The sequence below is a fragment of the Carcharodon carcharias genome, chromosome 1 (assembly GCF_017639515.1).
Source record: "Carcharodon carcharias isolate sCarCar2 chromosome 1, sCarCar2.pri, whole genome shotgun sequence".
NCBI lineage: Eukaryota > Metazoa > Chordata > Chondrichthyes > Lamniformes > Lamnidae > Carcharodon > Carcharodon carcharias.
The window spans coordinates 53,202,509-53,218,794 of NC_054467.1; positions in this window are offsets into that span (position 1 = coordinate 53,202,509).

Consider the following 16,286-nt stretch of genomic DNA (forward strand, 5'->3'; position numbering starts at 1 on the left):
ATACCCACGTCGCCTCTGTCACTTGTGAACACCGCCACAAAGTATTCATTTAGAACCCTAAATACATCTTACGGCTCCACACATAAATTACCACTGTGGTCCTTAATGGCCCTACTCTTTCCCTAGTTATCCTCTTACTCTTAATGTACTCACAAAATAACTTTGGATTTTCCTTTATTTTACCTGCCAATGTTTTTTCATGCCCACTTTTTGCTCTCCTAATTTTCTTTTTAAGTTCCCTCCTATACATTCTATACTCTTCTAGGGCTTCTGCTGTTTTGAGCCCTCAGTATCTGCCATAAGCCTCCCTTTTTCTCTTTATCCAATCCTGTATATCCCTTGACATCCGGGGTTCCCTGGATTTGTTGGTCCCACCCTTCATCTTTACTGGAATATGTTGGCCCTTTACTCTCCCCATTTCCTTCTTGAATGAGTCCCACTGCTCTGACAAAGATTTACCTAAAAGTAGCTGCTCCCAGTCCACTCTGGCCAAATCATATCTGATCTTATTAAAATCGGCCTTCCCCCAACGTAGAACTCTGATTTCAGGCCCATCCTTGTCCTTTTTCCATAACAACCTTGAATTTAACAGAGTTATGATCATTATCTGCAAAATGCTCCCCCACTAATACCTCTACCACTTTCTCGGCTTCATTCTCTAAAATTTAGTCCAGGACCACCCCCTCCCTCTCTTGTAGGATCTTCTACGTACTGGCTTAAAAAGGTCTCCTGGATGCATTTTAAGAATTCCACTCCCTCTAGACACAATTGGGGGAAGTTGAAATCCCCCAATATTACTACTTTATTATTTTTACACTTCTCTGAAATTTGCCTACATATCTGCTCTTGTTTCTCTCTGACTGTTTGGGGGCTTATAGTACACACCCAGTAATGTGATTGCTCCTTTTTTGTTTTTAAGTCCTACCCATATGGCTTCATTTGAGGAGTCTTCTAAGATGTCATCCCTCCTTACTGCTATAATTGTTTCCTTGATCAATATTGCGATATCCCTTCCTCTTTTACCTCCTTCCCTGTCTCGCCTGGAGACCCTATATCCTAGAATATTGAGCTGCCAATCCTGCCCCTCTCTCAACCATGTCTCTGTGACAGCAATGACATCATACTTCCATGTGTTAATTTGTGCCCCTCAACTCATCTGCCTTATTCGTCAGACCACTTGCAATTAAAATAAATACCATCCAACCTTGCCAAACTCCTTTGTGCCTTAACTGGCCTATAATTTCTGTGCCTTCCAGACTCACTTGTTCTCTCTTATTATTTTGGCTGTGCATCTTCCTCTGCTGAACCTCCTCTCAGGATCGCAGCCCCCTGCCAGGTTAGTCCAGTTCTGGTCCCCATACTTTAGGAAGGATGTAAGAATGCAGAAGTTGTTTATCAGAATGGTTCCAAGAATAAGGGATTTCAGTTACAAGGTTAGGTCAGAAAAACTTAGAACAAAAGAGGGAGATTTGATATAAGTGTATAAGTTCATGACAGGTTGGATAAGGTAACAAGGAAAAACTGTTCCCACTTGTGGACAGTGAAAGACCGGGGACACAGATTTAAGATTTTAGGCAAGACATGAAGCGGAAATATGAGGAGGGGCAGTTTTACATAGCAAGCAGCAATGACATGGAATTCATGAGACAAGGGTGGTAGAAGTGGAAACAATCAATGATTTTAAAAGGAAACTGGATGAGCACTTGCAGGAAAAAAACCTCTAGGGCTATGGGATCGAGTGTGGGAACTGACTGGATTGCTCTGCATGGACTCAGTGGCTGAATGGCCTCCTTTCTATGCCATAAATGACTCTTTGACTATGATTTTTACTTCTCGTATCTTCTCTGGCTCAATCCTTACTACTAGATCCAATAGTTGAGTTAGAAGCAAGTCCTGTATGTATTGTAGCAACTCCATTCCTTTATCCCCCTTATACCTCTTCTGTCCAATTAACAGAATAGTTGAAATGCCCCCATGATTTCTTGTCTATGTTTTTTTTAAACCAGTTCTCAAATTCATCTACATACTGCTTCTGCCACCTCAGTGATTGAGCTTGACATCAAGGCAGCATTTGATCAAGTCTGGTGTCAAGAAGCCCGAGCAAAATGGAAGTCAGTATGAATTGGCTTAAAACTCTCCACTGGTTGGAGTCATGCCCAGTACAAAAGATGACGATTGTGGCTGTTAGGGAGCAATCAGCTCAGCCCCAGGATAGTGCCTTAGGTCCATCCATCTTTAAATACTTCAATGACCTATCCTGCAGCATAAGGTTAAAAGTAGGGATGTCCACTGATTGTTGCACAATGTTCAGTACCATTCACAACTTCAGATACTGAAGCATGCACACAGCTAGACCTGGGTACAGATTTGGGCTGATAAATGGCAAGTGACATTCATGCCACACAAAGTACCAAGCAATGAATATCTCCAACAAGATAGAAGTTAATCATCTCCCTATGACATTCAGCAGCATGACCACGTTGAACCCCCAAACACCAACAGCATGTCACCATATTTGACCAGATTTAACTTGACCAGCCACATAGGTACTGTGGTTACAAGAACGAGTCAGAGGCTGGGAATGAGTAACTCAATTCCTGACCTTCCAAAGACTGTCCACCATCTACAAAGCACAAATCAGGAGTCTGATGGAATACTTTCCACCTGCCTGGATAAGTGCAGCTCCAACAGCACTCAAGAAGCTCAATGCCATCCAGGACAAAGTAGCCTGCTTGATCAGCACCTCTGCCACCACCTTAAAACATTAATTCCCACTACCACTGGCGCACAGTGGCAGCAAGATGCACTGCTTTCTCCAAGCTACTGTCCAAGGCTCCTACCACCTAAGACAAAGGCAGAAGATGCATGGGAACACTGTCACCTGCATGTTTCTCACCAAGTCACCATCCTGACTTACAACTATGGGCCAAATCTTCCAGTCTTTGCATTGTCAGAAATCATGGGAATTGCCTCCATAAGAAATTAATTCTTATTAACATTCATATTAAGAAGGAAATCAAGTATTATTCTTATATGTTTATTAATTTTGCAGCCTTGGCCACCAGAGAGCAACTCCAAGCATCCTCGATTAACACTGCTGTTACTCTCCCTTATTCTGTCAGCTGGTTTGCAGACTCAGGTTTTTATGGGCCCATGATTCTATTGCAAGTGTACACAACCTTATACTGTACAATATAATCACAGGAAGCCAAGGCACAGATGTCACTCTTCCAGTATGACAATTGCATGTTTAGTTGTAAATAGAGATATAAGAGCATCAAAGACTCAGGATAAACTAAGTCTCTAGTGCTATTTGGTCCCAAGATTATGGGTCATCATTATGCAAATACAATCATTAGTGCTCTGTTCTTCAGTACAGATTGTAAGCAGAATTTTTTCCTGCTGGAATGTGCAGATCAGGTTTAGCTTGCAGTCTGATACACAGTAAAAAGATATCATTCCAGCATCAAAATTCACAAATACTCCCACTTTAGAGGATGCCTGGGCCTCTGGGTTCCTAGTACAGTGATATTATCACTATCTCCCCCTAACATTATTTGAAATTTGGTAGTGAGCCCAAATAAAGACAAGGGACTGGAATTTCCATATGATTCCTGTCTATGCAGCAGTGTAATCTGAGAAGAATCAATGGGAATAGCCACTAAAGATCACAGTATTTAAATCACAATTAGTGAGTTACGCCCATGATCATTTCACACTGGACTGCCCTTGATCATTTTCCCTGGTTCAAGAGCCTAAATAAGTGAATGCCCACAGAACTGGTGAATGCCCCTGGCCACAATGGCAAGAACTCACTGGCTACATCTATTTGGGGATGTCCATCAAATTGCACCTAGAAACTTAAGCTCACAGGTACCCGTGGTCACATGAATCCAGACTGCAGTGACCAGCAGTCACTTGAAGCTACTGACCCAGGTATGTTTTGCCTTCTGTTGCAGCAATTACTTTAAATTCTGTTTAAATTAGTTTAAATATGAGGGGAGGTGGTGGGGTAGCAGTATTATCACTAAACCAGAGACCCAGGGTAATGCTTTGGGGACCTGGGTTCAAATCCCACCATGGCAGATGGTGAAATTTGAATTCAATAAAAATCTGGAATTAAATGCCTAATGATGACCACAAAGCCATGACTGATTGTTGTAAAAACCCATTTGATCACTAATGTCCTGGTCTGGTTTACATGTAACTCCAGACCCAAGCAATGTGGTTGACTCTTAAGGGCAATTAGGGATGGGCAATAAATGCTGGCATAGCCAGCAATGCTCACATCCCATGAACAAATCAAAAAAAGTCAGGTGATCTGCCGTTGGTACATAAGGCTTGTAACCATATGTCAATTGAATTTACTCAATGTGTTCTGCCCTGCAGCAGTATTTGCTTAATAAAAGACATCAGTGACAGTAAAGAGAGAAAAGTGAGATTGTGATATTCATCCTCACTTTTGTGTTTCTTTTTCTTAAAGACATACTTTGGCAACAAGGACTTAGTGACTTTTCCCCATTGTGTCTTTGTGCCAGTTGCCCCAGGCTTTAGCGAATCCCTCATCACAAAGTCCTGGACCTTGAAATCTTCCACCTGCCACACTTGGTTATCAATAGATCTTTGCATTGGAAGTTTTGGACAGACCAAATAATGCCTTTCTCCAAGTTGATGGTTCTCCAACAGCAATTGATTTTCATCTCATTGTGTGTTCCTGAGACAACATATAGAAACTTGTGTTAAGGAACTGAACATGTCCTTCACCAAAAATAACTGTATCTCTTTCCAGGCTTGCTTTGCAAAAGCACATTCCAGGAGATGGGCAACAGTCTGTTCCCTATGAAGTTGCTTCGAGGGCAGCATGCCAAGACAGAATTTTCCACTATGGAGACTAAGTGCAATGGCAGGCAGGAAAGGTGGCTTGTTTCTACCAGTCATCATGGTAGGTTGCCACACCAGAGCATCTGTTTTTCAGCTCATTATATATGCAAGAATATGAAACACATCGCATCTCATGGTAGTGGTGGGCTGAGATTCATCCCTCAGAGGGCCATCTTTCTGGGCACCATATTTAAACTGCATCCGTGCACACGTTCACTCTGCAGCCCATGAATGGTCATGGCAAGTGATTGCCCCAAAAAGAAAGAAGCCAACTGTCCCATGGTTCAGCAACAATGTGCAGGGGGCATTTCTTGATGCGGTGGAAGAATGGCAGGACATATTTTTCCCCAGTGATGGGAGCTGGAGGTCCACCCACCTCACCATGCCACCTTCAAAGCAGGTTGTCAGGACGGCTAATGCCAACCTCTGCAGAAGAGGTCATTTGCTGTGGCAGGGTAAGGCAACCTTCTTCTTACTCTCAGCTCACAATCTCACAATCCCAAAAGGCATTCGCAGGGTTACAGGGATCTCTCACACTACCAGCACAAGGGACATCACCACTGACTCTATCACACACATTTTGACATCTTCATCTCTTCACCTATCCTGTGCAGCTAATGTCCTCAGCCTTTACACAAGTCCATTCAATACCCATAGAAGGCAGGCATCATTTGCATTCTATCCGCCCTGCTCACAGTTTGTCCACTTGTCTTTCTGCAGGAGATGATCGCCCACAACAACAGGGAGAGATCCCAGACCGGAGGGGGTTGCCTGAGCTCAGGCCATTCACCATAAATGAAAACCAGACGGCAGAGCTTACTGGCGAGGACTGGGACTGTGTCTGTGCTAAGGTTGAGACCAATGTCTCCCAAGCCAATGAGGACTCTGTCATGTCAGTATAACAATTTTCATAATATTTCTCTGGTTTATTGTGAAGTGGGTATAGTTGGGTCTGTGTGCGGTTTAATTATGTTTGGAGTCAAGTAGACTGCAACTTTTAACTAATCAAAAGAAGCTAGGTGCTTGACATGCTATTTAGTAAATATGGATGCTGGCTTAGCATGTAGGGTGTGAAAGGAATTTGCATTTTTAGATAGATGAAGGGAGATTTGGATTTCAAAGGGATCTCAAAGTGTATTTACAACTATCCAGAGAAGCAAGGCTAAGGAATGTGTTTATTTTTCTCAAAGGTTACTGACAATGTATAGTAGCAACATTAAAGTTTTTATAATGTGAGGAAGATACAGTTTCAAAGACAAATGAAACAATAGAATTTACATATTAAAAAAGAGAGAAACTTATATAAAGGAGATGAGGCTATGTATCAGGAGAAGGCATTGTGAGATCCAACAAAGTGTGTGAAATAGCCTTAATGGAGCTTCCAGCATTTGTGCATAAACCTGCTGTCTACCGAAATTGAAGCTGGAGAAAAGCCAATTAGATTTCCATTATCCAAGGTATTGTGTTAATTTGATGGATCTATTTAAAATCTAAGATCTATTTTTGGACCATTTCCTTAGAGGGGGTGTAACCGGGAGTCAGGTTAATTAGAAATTTTAGGAGTTTTTATAGTAGAAATTTGTAGCCTTATATATGTGCTTGAAATTTTTTCTTTTGTTAATAAATATTTTAATTTAATTTTTAAAAAATCTCTAAAAGTCTTGGTGGACTTGTTACTTTTGAATTCAGAGCATGCGTCTCGAAATAAATACAAATTGCAAAACCATTGTTTCCGCCATGGATTTGGTCTGCCCTTGCACATCACCTGCTGCATCCTAACAAACTCTTTGCGGGATATTTGAAATTCCTTGACTGGTTTGGAGTTGGTGAATCTTAAGGTTACGAGTACAAGAAGCACTTTTAATTCAGGAACTGGTATGAGGGATTTTAATGTGGTGAGACTGCAAAAATGGCTGTATCCATGGCTAAAACTTATTTGGAATTAGAAGACGTAATGCTGATTGCATTACAAAAAGTATCTAATGGTAAACTGGCAGAGTTGGTGGATAAGTTGCAGTTGAGGTTATCTATAGGGGCAAAGGAAGCAGACATAGTTGAAGAGATAGCACAGCATTTGAAGTTGGAAGTGATATCTGACACTAGTGAGTCACAGTTGGAGGTAGTGAGACTTCATTTACAAATGAAGAAGCTTGAATTTGAACAAGCAATGGAAATGAAAAAGAAAGGGCAGAGTAAGAGAAAGAAAGGGAAAAAGGAGAGTATTTCAAAGAGAAATGGAAAGCGAAAACTTGATCTCCAGAGGGAGAAGTTAGCAATGGAAGAAAGGGAGAAGGAAAGAGAAAGAAAGTACCAACTTAAAAGACTAGAGTTTGAAAAAAAGACCTCAGGTGGTGAGGACGGTTCTGATGATGAAAGAACCTTCAACCTAAAACCCAGTGGGGAGATGGTTAACTTAGTGCAAGCTCTTCCAAAGTCTGAAGAAAGGTATGTAGAGCCATTCTTTATTTCATTTGAGAAAATAGCCGAACAGATGAAATGGCCACAAGAAAACTGGACATTGCTTTTACAGTCTACGTTAGTGGGTAAAGCTCATGAAGTTTGTGCTTCACTGTCAGAAGAAGTGTCGGTGGGTTATGGTGCGGTAAAAAAAGCTATTTTAAGTGCATATGAGTTGGCGTGTGAGACATACAGGCAGAAATTTAGGAATATAAGGAAACAGCCTGGGCAGACTTATATTGAGTTTGAGAGAGTAAAACAAAGTAATTTTGACTGGTGGATACAGGCATTAAAGATAGAGACAACATATGCAGCTCTTAGAGAAGTAATTCTTTTGGAAGAATTTAAAGATTCAATTCCTTCAGCAGTAGAACTCATGTGGAGGAACAGAGGATTAAAAGGGTAAGACAAGCAGCAAAGATAGCTGATGATTATGTCTTAGTTCATAGATCTAAACCTTTTTTGTTACCCTTTTAAATCAAAGGAAAGAAAGTAGGAAGGTGAAAGGAAGGTAGGCAATCAGAGAATAGAAGAAATAGGTGGAAATTCCCACAAAGTTTTTTTTTCAAACTAAGAAGCAAGGTGCTGAAGGCAGAAATGACATTTGAAAATTGAGGTGTTTTCATTGTAATAAAGTTGGGTACAAAGAGTCAATGTGTTGGAAATTATAGGGAAAATCTTTTGCAATTAATTGGGATGCAGAAAAGTTCAGGAAGTAAAAGTACTGTGAATTCTGAGGTCCAGGCACAGGAAAAAACTGGTTTGTGTGCAGATAAAGCAGGAAGAATCTGTGATAGGTAAAGAAATGTGAATGTGTTCACAATTTACCCAAAGGAGTTCTGAGCAGCAGAAATGTTTAAAGAATTTGTATGTGAAGGGGAAGCTTTTCCATGTGTACAGGGTGGAGCAGGTAAAGATATTAAAATTTTAAGAGACACAGCGGCTAGTCAATCCTTAAAGTTATTGGATAGTGGTATTTGTTATTTAGAGGGAGTATTGCAGGAACAAGTAAGTGGGGTTCACGGAGATGCTAAATCTATTGCATTGTGGAAGGTAAATTTAAAGAATAGGCCGAAAACAAGTGAGTTGATTGTTGGAGTAGTGAAAAAATTGCCCATTGTAGGGGTTCAATTTATTTTAGGTAATGATATAGCAGGGTCACAGATGTGGGCGATGCCTATGGTAGTTGAACAGCCTATAGTGGTGCTTTCAACAGAAGTCCTGCAGAAAGAGTATCCTGGATTGTTTCCAGATTGTGTAGTAACAAGATCACAAGCTCACAGGTTGAAACAGAAAGAAGGGGAAATTGAAAGGCAGAGAAAAGGTGTTGAAGTTCAATTAGCTGATACAATCTTTGATAAGATTGTTCAGGAAGAAAGAATGGAAGAGAATGCAGCTGAAGACTTTAACTCAAGGTAGCTGGTGGGGCTGAATAAAGCAGTTATATCAGACAGTTTACTCAGAAACAGAGGCAGGGTGTATTACAGAATGTTACCTTAAGGGTAACGTGTTAATGAGAAAGTGGAGACTGTATCAGGTTTCAGCAGATGAAAAATGGATGAAAGTGCATCAGGCTATTATACCATTTTAGTACAAAAATGAGATATTGAGAATAGTTCATGAAATTCCAACAGGGGGATATTTAGAAATTAGAAAGACACAGGCAAAAATACAAAAACATTTTTATTGGCCTGGATTGCATCGAGATGTAGTCAATTTCTATAGAACATGTCACACATGTCAGGTGATAGGGAAACCACAAGCAGTGATTAAGCTGGCACCTTTGCTTCCAATTGCTACCAAGCATTTGAGGAATCTTTTACTAGGGTCATGATTGATTGTGTAGGAGCCCTCCCTAAGACTAAAAGTGGAAATCAGTACTTGCTGACAATAATGGATATGTCTGCAAGGTTTCCTGAAGTGATACCTTTGAGAAATATTATAACAAAGAGGAAAGAGTTGACTAACTTTTTTTACAAGATACGGTTTACCAAAAGAAATACAATCAGATCAGGGTTCAAATTCCATGTCACAACTGTTTAAGGAAGTAATGAATAGTTTGTGGGTAAAACAGTTTAAGTCAACAGCTTACCATCCTGAATTACAAGGGGCTTTGGAAAGATGGAATCAGACATCAAAAAGCATGATGAAAGCATATAGTCAGGACTATCCACAGGATTGGGTAGAGTAATTTCATTCTTGTCATTTGATATTGGAGAAGCTGCTAATGCATCGACTGCATTTAATCCTTTTGAATTAGTCTATGGTCATGAGGTAAGGGTACCACAAGTTGATTCATGAGAAATTGGTGGGTCAAAATTTGGAAACTACTCTCGTGGAATATGTATCAAACTTCAGAGAAAGATTGAACAGAGCATGTGAATTAGCTAGGGAACATATAAAGATATGACAGCAAGTGATGAAAGTGAAAGAGAATGAGGATGAAGATATTGAACTCGGGGAGAGAGACTGCAACGTTCTTAAGCAAATTGATATAGAGAGTGACAAAGTATTGGAGGTTTGGCAGGCTTAAAAGTGGTTAAATCTCCAGGTCCGGATGATTTGTGTCAGACTGCTGAGGGAGGCAAGGGAGGAGATCGCAGGGGCTCCGATCCAAATTTTTAATTCCTCTCTGGCCACGGGGGAGGTGCCAGAGGACTGCAGAACAGCTAGTGAGGTTCTGCTATTTAAGAAATGTTGTAGAGATAAGCCAGGGAACTTTAGGCCTTTGAGTCTCATGTCAGTGGTAGGGAAACTACTGGAGAAAATTCCGAAGGAGTGAATCTATCTCCACGTGGAGAGGCAAGGTTTGATCAGGGATAGTCAGCATGGCTTTGTCAGAGGGAGGTCATGCCTAACAAATTGGATTGAATTTTTTGAGGAGGTGACTAGGTGTGTAGATGAGGGTAATGCAGTTGATGTAGTTTATATGGATTTCAGCAAAGCCTTTGACAAGGTCCCACATGGGAGACTTATAAAGAAGGCAAATGCACATGGGATACAGGGTAATTTGATAAGGCGGATTCAAAATTGGCTTAGTTGTAGGAAACAGAAGGTGATGACAGAAGGATGCTTTAGTGAATGGAAGCCAGTGTCCAGTGCTGGGTCCCCTATTATTTGTCATTTATATAGATGACTGTGTGGGGGGTAGGATTAGTAAGTTTGCAGATGACACAAAGATTGACCAGGTGGTTAACAGTGAGGTTGAGTGTCTTGGGCTACAAGGAAGATATAGATGGGATGGTCAAATGGGCAGATAAGTGGCAGATGGAATTTAACCCTGAAAAGTGTGAGGTGAGACACTTTGGAAAGAGTAATTTGACATTCAATGAACGGCATGACACTAGGAAGTTCTGAAGAACAAAGGGACCTTGGCACGTGTGTCCATAGATCTCTGAAGGCGGAGGGGCACGTTAGTGGGGTGGTGAAAAAGGCATATGGGACTCTTGCCTTTATCAATCAAGGCATAGATTACAAAAGTAGGGAGATCATGTTGGAGTTGTATAGAACCTTGGTGAGGCCACAGCTGGTGAACTGTGTGCAGTTCTGGTCGCCACATTATAGGAAGGATGTGATTGCAGTGGAGGGGTGCAGAGGAGATTCCCCAGGATCTTGCCTGGGTTGAAACATTTAAGTTATGAAAAGAGGTTGGATAGAATTGGGTTGTTTTCATTGGAGCAGAGAAGACTGAGGGGCGACCTGATCGAGGTGTACAAGATTATGAGGGGCATGGACAGTGTGAATAGGGAGCAGCTGTTCCCCTTAGCTGAAGAGTTAGTCACGAGGGGATATAAGTTCAAGGTGAGGGGCAGGAGATTTAGGGCGGATGTGTGGAAAAACTTTTTTACCCAGAGGGTGGTGTCGGTCTGGAATGCGCTGCCTGGGAGGGTGGTGGAGGCGGGTTGCCTCACATCCTTTAAAAAGTACCTGGATGAGCACTTGGCACGTCATAACATTCAAGGCAATGGGCCAAGTGCTGGTAATTGGGAATTGGTAGGTAGGTCAGGTGTTTCTCACATGTTGGTGCAGACTCGATGTGCCAAAGGGCCTCTTCTGCACTGTGTGATTCTGTGAAGGCAGATAGGAGAGCCACAGCTTGTAGTTTTGTTGCTGGGGAAAAAGTGTTAGTTTTGTTACCAGTATTGGGTGACTCATTAAAGGCAGATTTAGTAGGCCTTACAGGATTGAAAAGAAACTGTGTAAAATAAATTATTTAATAAATACTCCAGAAAGAAGAAGGAAGCAGAGGGTGTATCTTGTAAATTGCTTAAAAATACTTTGAAGCACACAAAAAGAGGTATTAGTTGTGGTAGATAAGGAGAAAGAGGTAGAAAAGAAGGATTCTGAAATTGATTTTCCTCTAATCAAATTGGATAATGAGGGGGTAGTTAAAAACTTAAATGTAATAATGAGTTACTTTCCAGACAAGTGTCAAAGTGATTTGAAGAAGTTATTGCAGTCACACAAGGCTATTTGTGAGAATAAGCTGGGAAGGACAAATTTAGCTATGCATGTTGTGGGTGTAGGAGGTTCACCTTCAATAGGGCAACATCCTTATAGATTAAGTCCAGCAAAGTTATCACAAGTACGGAGAGAAATTGAATTTATACTTCAAAATGACATCATGGAGTCTAGTTGCAGTAACTGGAGTTTGCCTATTGCGATGGTACCGAAACCAGATAGAACACAAAAACTATGTGGACTATCCAAAGGTGAATGCAATGATAAAAGCGGATTCATATCCTTTACCACACTTGGAAAATTGCTTTGAGAAAGTGGGACAATCAAAGTTTATTACCCAGATTGACTTGCTGAGAGGATATTGGCAAGGAGCCATATCAGAGAGACCAAAGGAGATATCAAATTTTCTGATGCCAGATGAACTAAGTTAGTTTAAAGTCATGCTATTTTGTATAAAAAATGTACCAGCAACATTTCAAGGACTGACAAAGTAATTGCAGGACTGAGCAATTGTGCTTTATATTGACGACTTCATAGTTTTCAGTCAAACGTGGAAGGCACATTTATAACATCTGGATGAATTATTTAATCAACTACACGAAACTAATTTGGTGATGAACTTGACTAATAGTGAATTTGCAAAAGCGCAAGTTACATATCTAGGCCATACCATTAGACATGGTAAAGTGGCTCTGAGAGATGTGAAAGTCAATGCTATCGTGGATTTCCCCATGCCTGGGATGAAACAATAAGTTTGAGACTTTTGGGCATGAGTGGGTTTTGCTGGAAATTTGTCCCAAATTTTAGCAGTGTGGTTGCTCCATTGACTGAACTGCTAAAAAAGAACAAGAAGTTTCAATGGACACAGGAGTGTCAGAAGGCATGTGACAGTTTAAAAACTGTATTGGAGTCATAATTTCTCAGATGCACTTGTGGTCAGGTGCTTGAGAAATCCTTCCTCCAGTGGACCCCTCATGAAGAAGTTCAGAGTGGCAGTCATTTTAGAGCCACTGGCAATGGGTGGCCTCCCAGGCCATGCGGTGTCAACTCCTCCTGGAAAATGTGACAAAGATGAGCCACTGTCCAGGACAAAGCAGTCCGCTTGATTGGCACCACATCCACAAACAGTCACTCCCTCCACCATCGATGCACAATAGAAGCAGTGTGTACCATCTACAAGATGCACTGCAGGAATTCACCAAGGCTCCTTAGACAGTCCCTTCCAAGCCCACAACCACTAACACCTTGAAGGACAAGGGCAGTGGATAGATGGGAACACCACCACCTGGAAGTTCCCCTCCAAGCCACTCACCATCCTGACTTGGAAATATATCGCCGTTCCTTCACTGTCGCTGGGTCAAAATCCTGGAACACCCTTCCTAACAGGTGTACCTACACCACATGAACTGCAGGAGTTCAAGAAGGCAGCTCACCACCACCTTCTCAAGGGCAGCTAGGGCTGGACAATAAATGCTGGCCTGGCAGCGAAGCCCATATCCCGTGAATGAATTAAAAAAACATATCCTTTAACCAGCAATGGCATCTACAGGACTGTCTCTTGCCCATCTGGAGGTATGAGAAGCGACTTCTGGTCTTGCAAAATGTCTCCGCTCAATGTGTCTGCCAGCCTCAGCTTCAGGGTCTTGAGGGGGCCCAGCTGGTGCTTGTTGATCAGGGTGAGGCTCTTTCCTTTGCCCAGCATGGTGGCAACAGGCCCTTCTTCTCCTCCTGCTTAGTTGCCTGATCGCCAGGATGAATGCAACGCTGGCTGTTCCATCCATTATGCACGAGCTCTGTCAGCAAAACAATGGACAGACACAAAAATGTACAGAAGCCTGCATGGTCACCTTCCAGTTACGAACTAGGGAGCCATTGTGAAGCCCATGGGTTGCTTCTATCCCAGTCACTCTGTCCCCACTTAGTCCCTTGAAGGTAGGACAGCCCCCCCAACCACCATAGCCTCCCCATTCAAATGCCACAGGCATGACAGGGTTTTGACACAGGGGGCAGAATTTTACGCACAAAATGACACGTGATGATGTCGGGCATGCATCGCAACATCATCGCACAGTCTCGTGATATTTCATTCGGCGGGCGTGTGCCGGAGTCGTCTGCACACCTGCTGATAACTAAAAGGCCTATTAAGGCCATTGACAATCTAATTAAATTCAAGTTTATGTTGCAATTCAAATCTAAGTTGAATTTTTCGCTGCCTGTCCAATCTTATGGTTGGCTGGCAGATGAAAAGGCCAAGTGACCTTTGCACTTTTTAGGAAACCTCACCCGCGAGGAGGATGAGGCTTCCTAAAGCAAATAAAAATAAAATTAAAATTTTAAAATTTAATTAATAACATGTCCCTGTACATGTGACAGAGTCACATTTTCGATTCTTTATCTTTTCTTGAAAACTCTGAGACAAAGAGCTGCCTCAGGGATTCTCAAGCACGTGCCCCCATGCGCATGCGCGAAGTTCATGCTCGCTCCGCTCGCCCTCCTACACCCCCCCCAAAATAGGCAGCGCTGAGCACTGCGGCTCACGTTTCATGCTTGAAGGGCCTTAATTGGCCCACCAGCGTGAAAGCTCCTTCCAGCCTCAATCACAGGAAGTGGTCAGCTTCCCGACCACCCCGCCGAGCCTGCCTGACAAGGGCTAAGTTCTATCCTTGATTTTCAGTTACTTATGAATAATAACAGCCAGGTCCCTTTGAACATCAACACTTCCCAATCTCTCTCCATTTAAGAAATACTCTGCATTTCTGTTCTCCCGATCAAAGTGGATAACTTCATATTTTTCCACATTAAGTTCCATCTGCTGTGTTTTTGCTGATTCATTTAGCTTGTCATGAAAATCAGATTACAACTACGATTTACTGATGGGCCAAATTGAACTTTTTTTAAGGAAGACCTGTGTTTTCAAAAGAAATACAAGTAAAGACTGATCAAAAGATGACTGATAATATAAAGTGACCACTTTCTGGAAAATTCCTACGTGGATTATACTGACAGACCTGCCTGAGAGAACTTGGAATGTTACACCTGAAAGGTGTCATGGCCTTCTTCAAGCAGAAACACTTGAAAGGGAGATAGGAAATATGCAAAAGACTGAACTTTAATCTCCTGTGGATGCGGAGAGAAAAGACTGATTTGCACATCCCAGCAATTTTCCAAAAATCCATCTCCTGTTTATATTATTTATTTATTTATTTATTTATATCTCAGAATGCATAAAATGGTCTGAGGGGCAGAATTTTTCACTAAGTGGGCGGGCATGTGCCCAACGCACTCGAGCATAAAATAGCACGTAATGATGTCAGGTGAGCATCCCAACATCATCACGCTCTCGTGTGATATTTCGGTTGACATGCACATGCGGGAGTTGGAGCTGCGACTGCCATCAATTAACGAGACCAGCTAAGGCCATTAAAAAGGCAAAGTGCAGCTAGTGTGCAACCTCAGGATGCATATTCTGCAAGTCTGTGCAAGGTACCCTGACAGTTCCCATGATGTTTACATCCTGAGACTCTCCCAGGTGCCGAGGCTCTTCACTGCTCCAGTCCGACTGGATTGATGGCTGCTGAGTGACAAGGGTTATCCGCTGAAATGGTGGCTTATTATGACCCGTCCCCACCACCCAAGAACAGAGGCAGAGAAGTTACAACAGGAGTCATGCCTCTACAAGGACGGTGGTAGAGTGGACCATAGGTCTTCTGAAGATGCGTTTCCGATGCCTGCACCATTCAGGGTGTGCTCTACAATATCCCCCCAGAGCGGGTGTCACTGATAGCAGTTACATGCTGAGCTCTCCACATTCTGGCAGTGGCAAGGGGGTCCCACTGGAGGAAGAGCTGCACAGGCCACAGATGATGAATCCAGTATTGAGTCAGAAGAGGAGCACGGTGAGGAGAACGTTGAGGGCATGGAGGCAGACCTCAGAAACCTCCAGGGAGGCAGGGACACCAGGGATGCCTTGATGCAACACTCCTTCAGCTAGGCTGCCAAAGATCTGCTTCCATCTCGTTCCAGGGCTTCCGCCTCCATCCCGGATGTCTAAAATGATCCTTTCTTTCGAACACAAAAAACACTCAGTACCTGTGCAATAAAGCTCAGACTTTATGTCCAGCATTACATATTGACATACCCTGAACCAATAAAATAAAAAGCTGAAGCTTACTCAGGCCATGACAACAAAAACACAATTTTTCTCATTTTGACAATTCCAAACTATTTACATAAACTTCTCTGGTCTTCATTCCCAGACCAGTGTAGATAAATGAAACATAAATTAACATAAAATCACCAGTGACCTGTCCCTCTTGTGCTCATGGTGCCTTTAACTTACACTTGCAAGTGCTGAGGACCACCTGAGGTCAGTGCCTGTGTGAGGGCATGCAGGTCCAATCACCACCCCAGGAACCCCTCATTCTGCCCCTGGAGCTGCCTCTCCATGAGAGTCGCCACTCTCTCAATGGAGGAGGCAGGGCATTCAG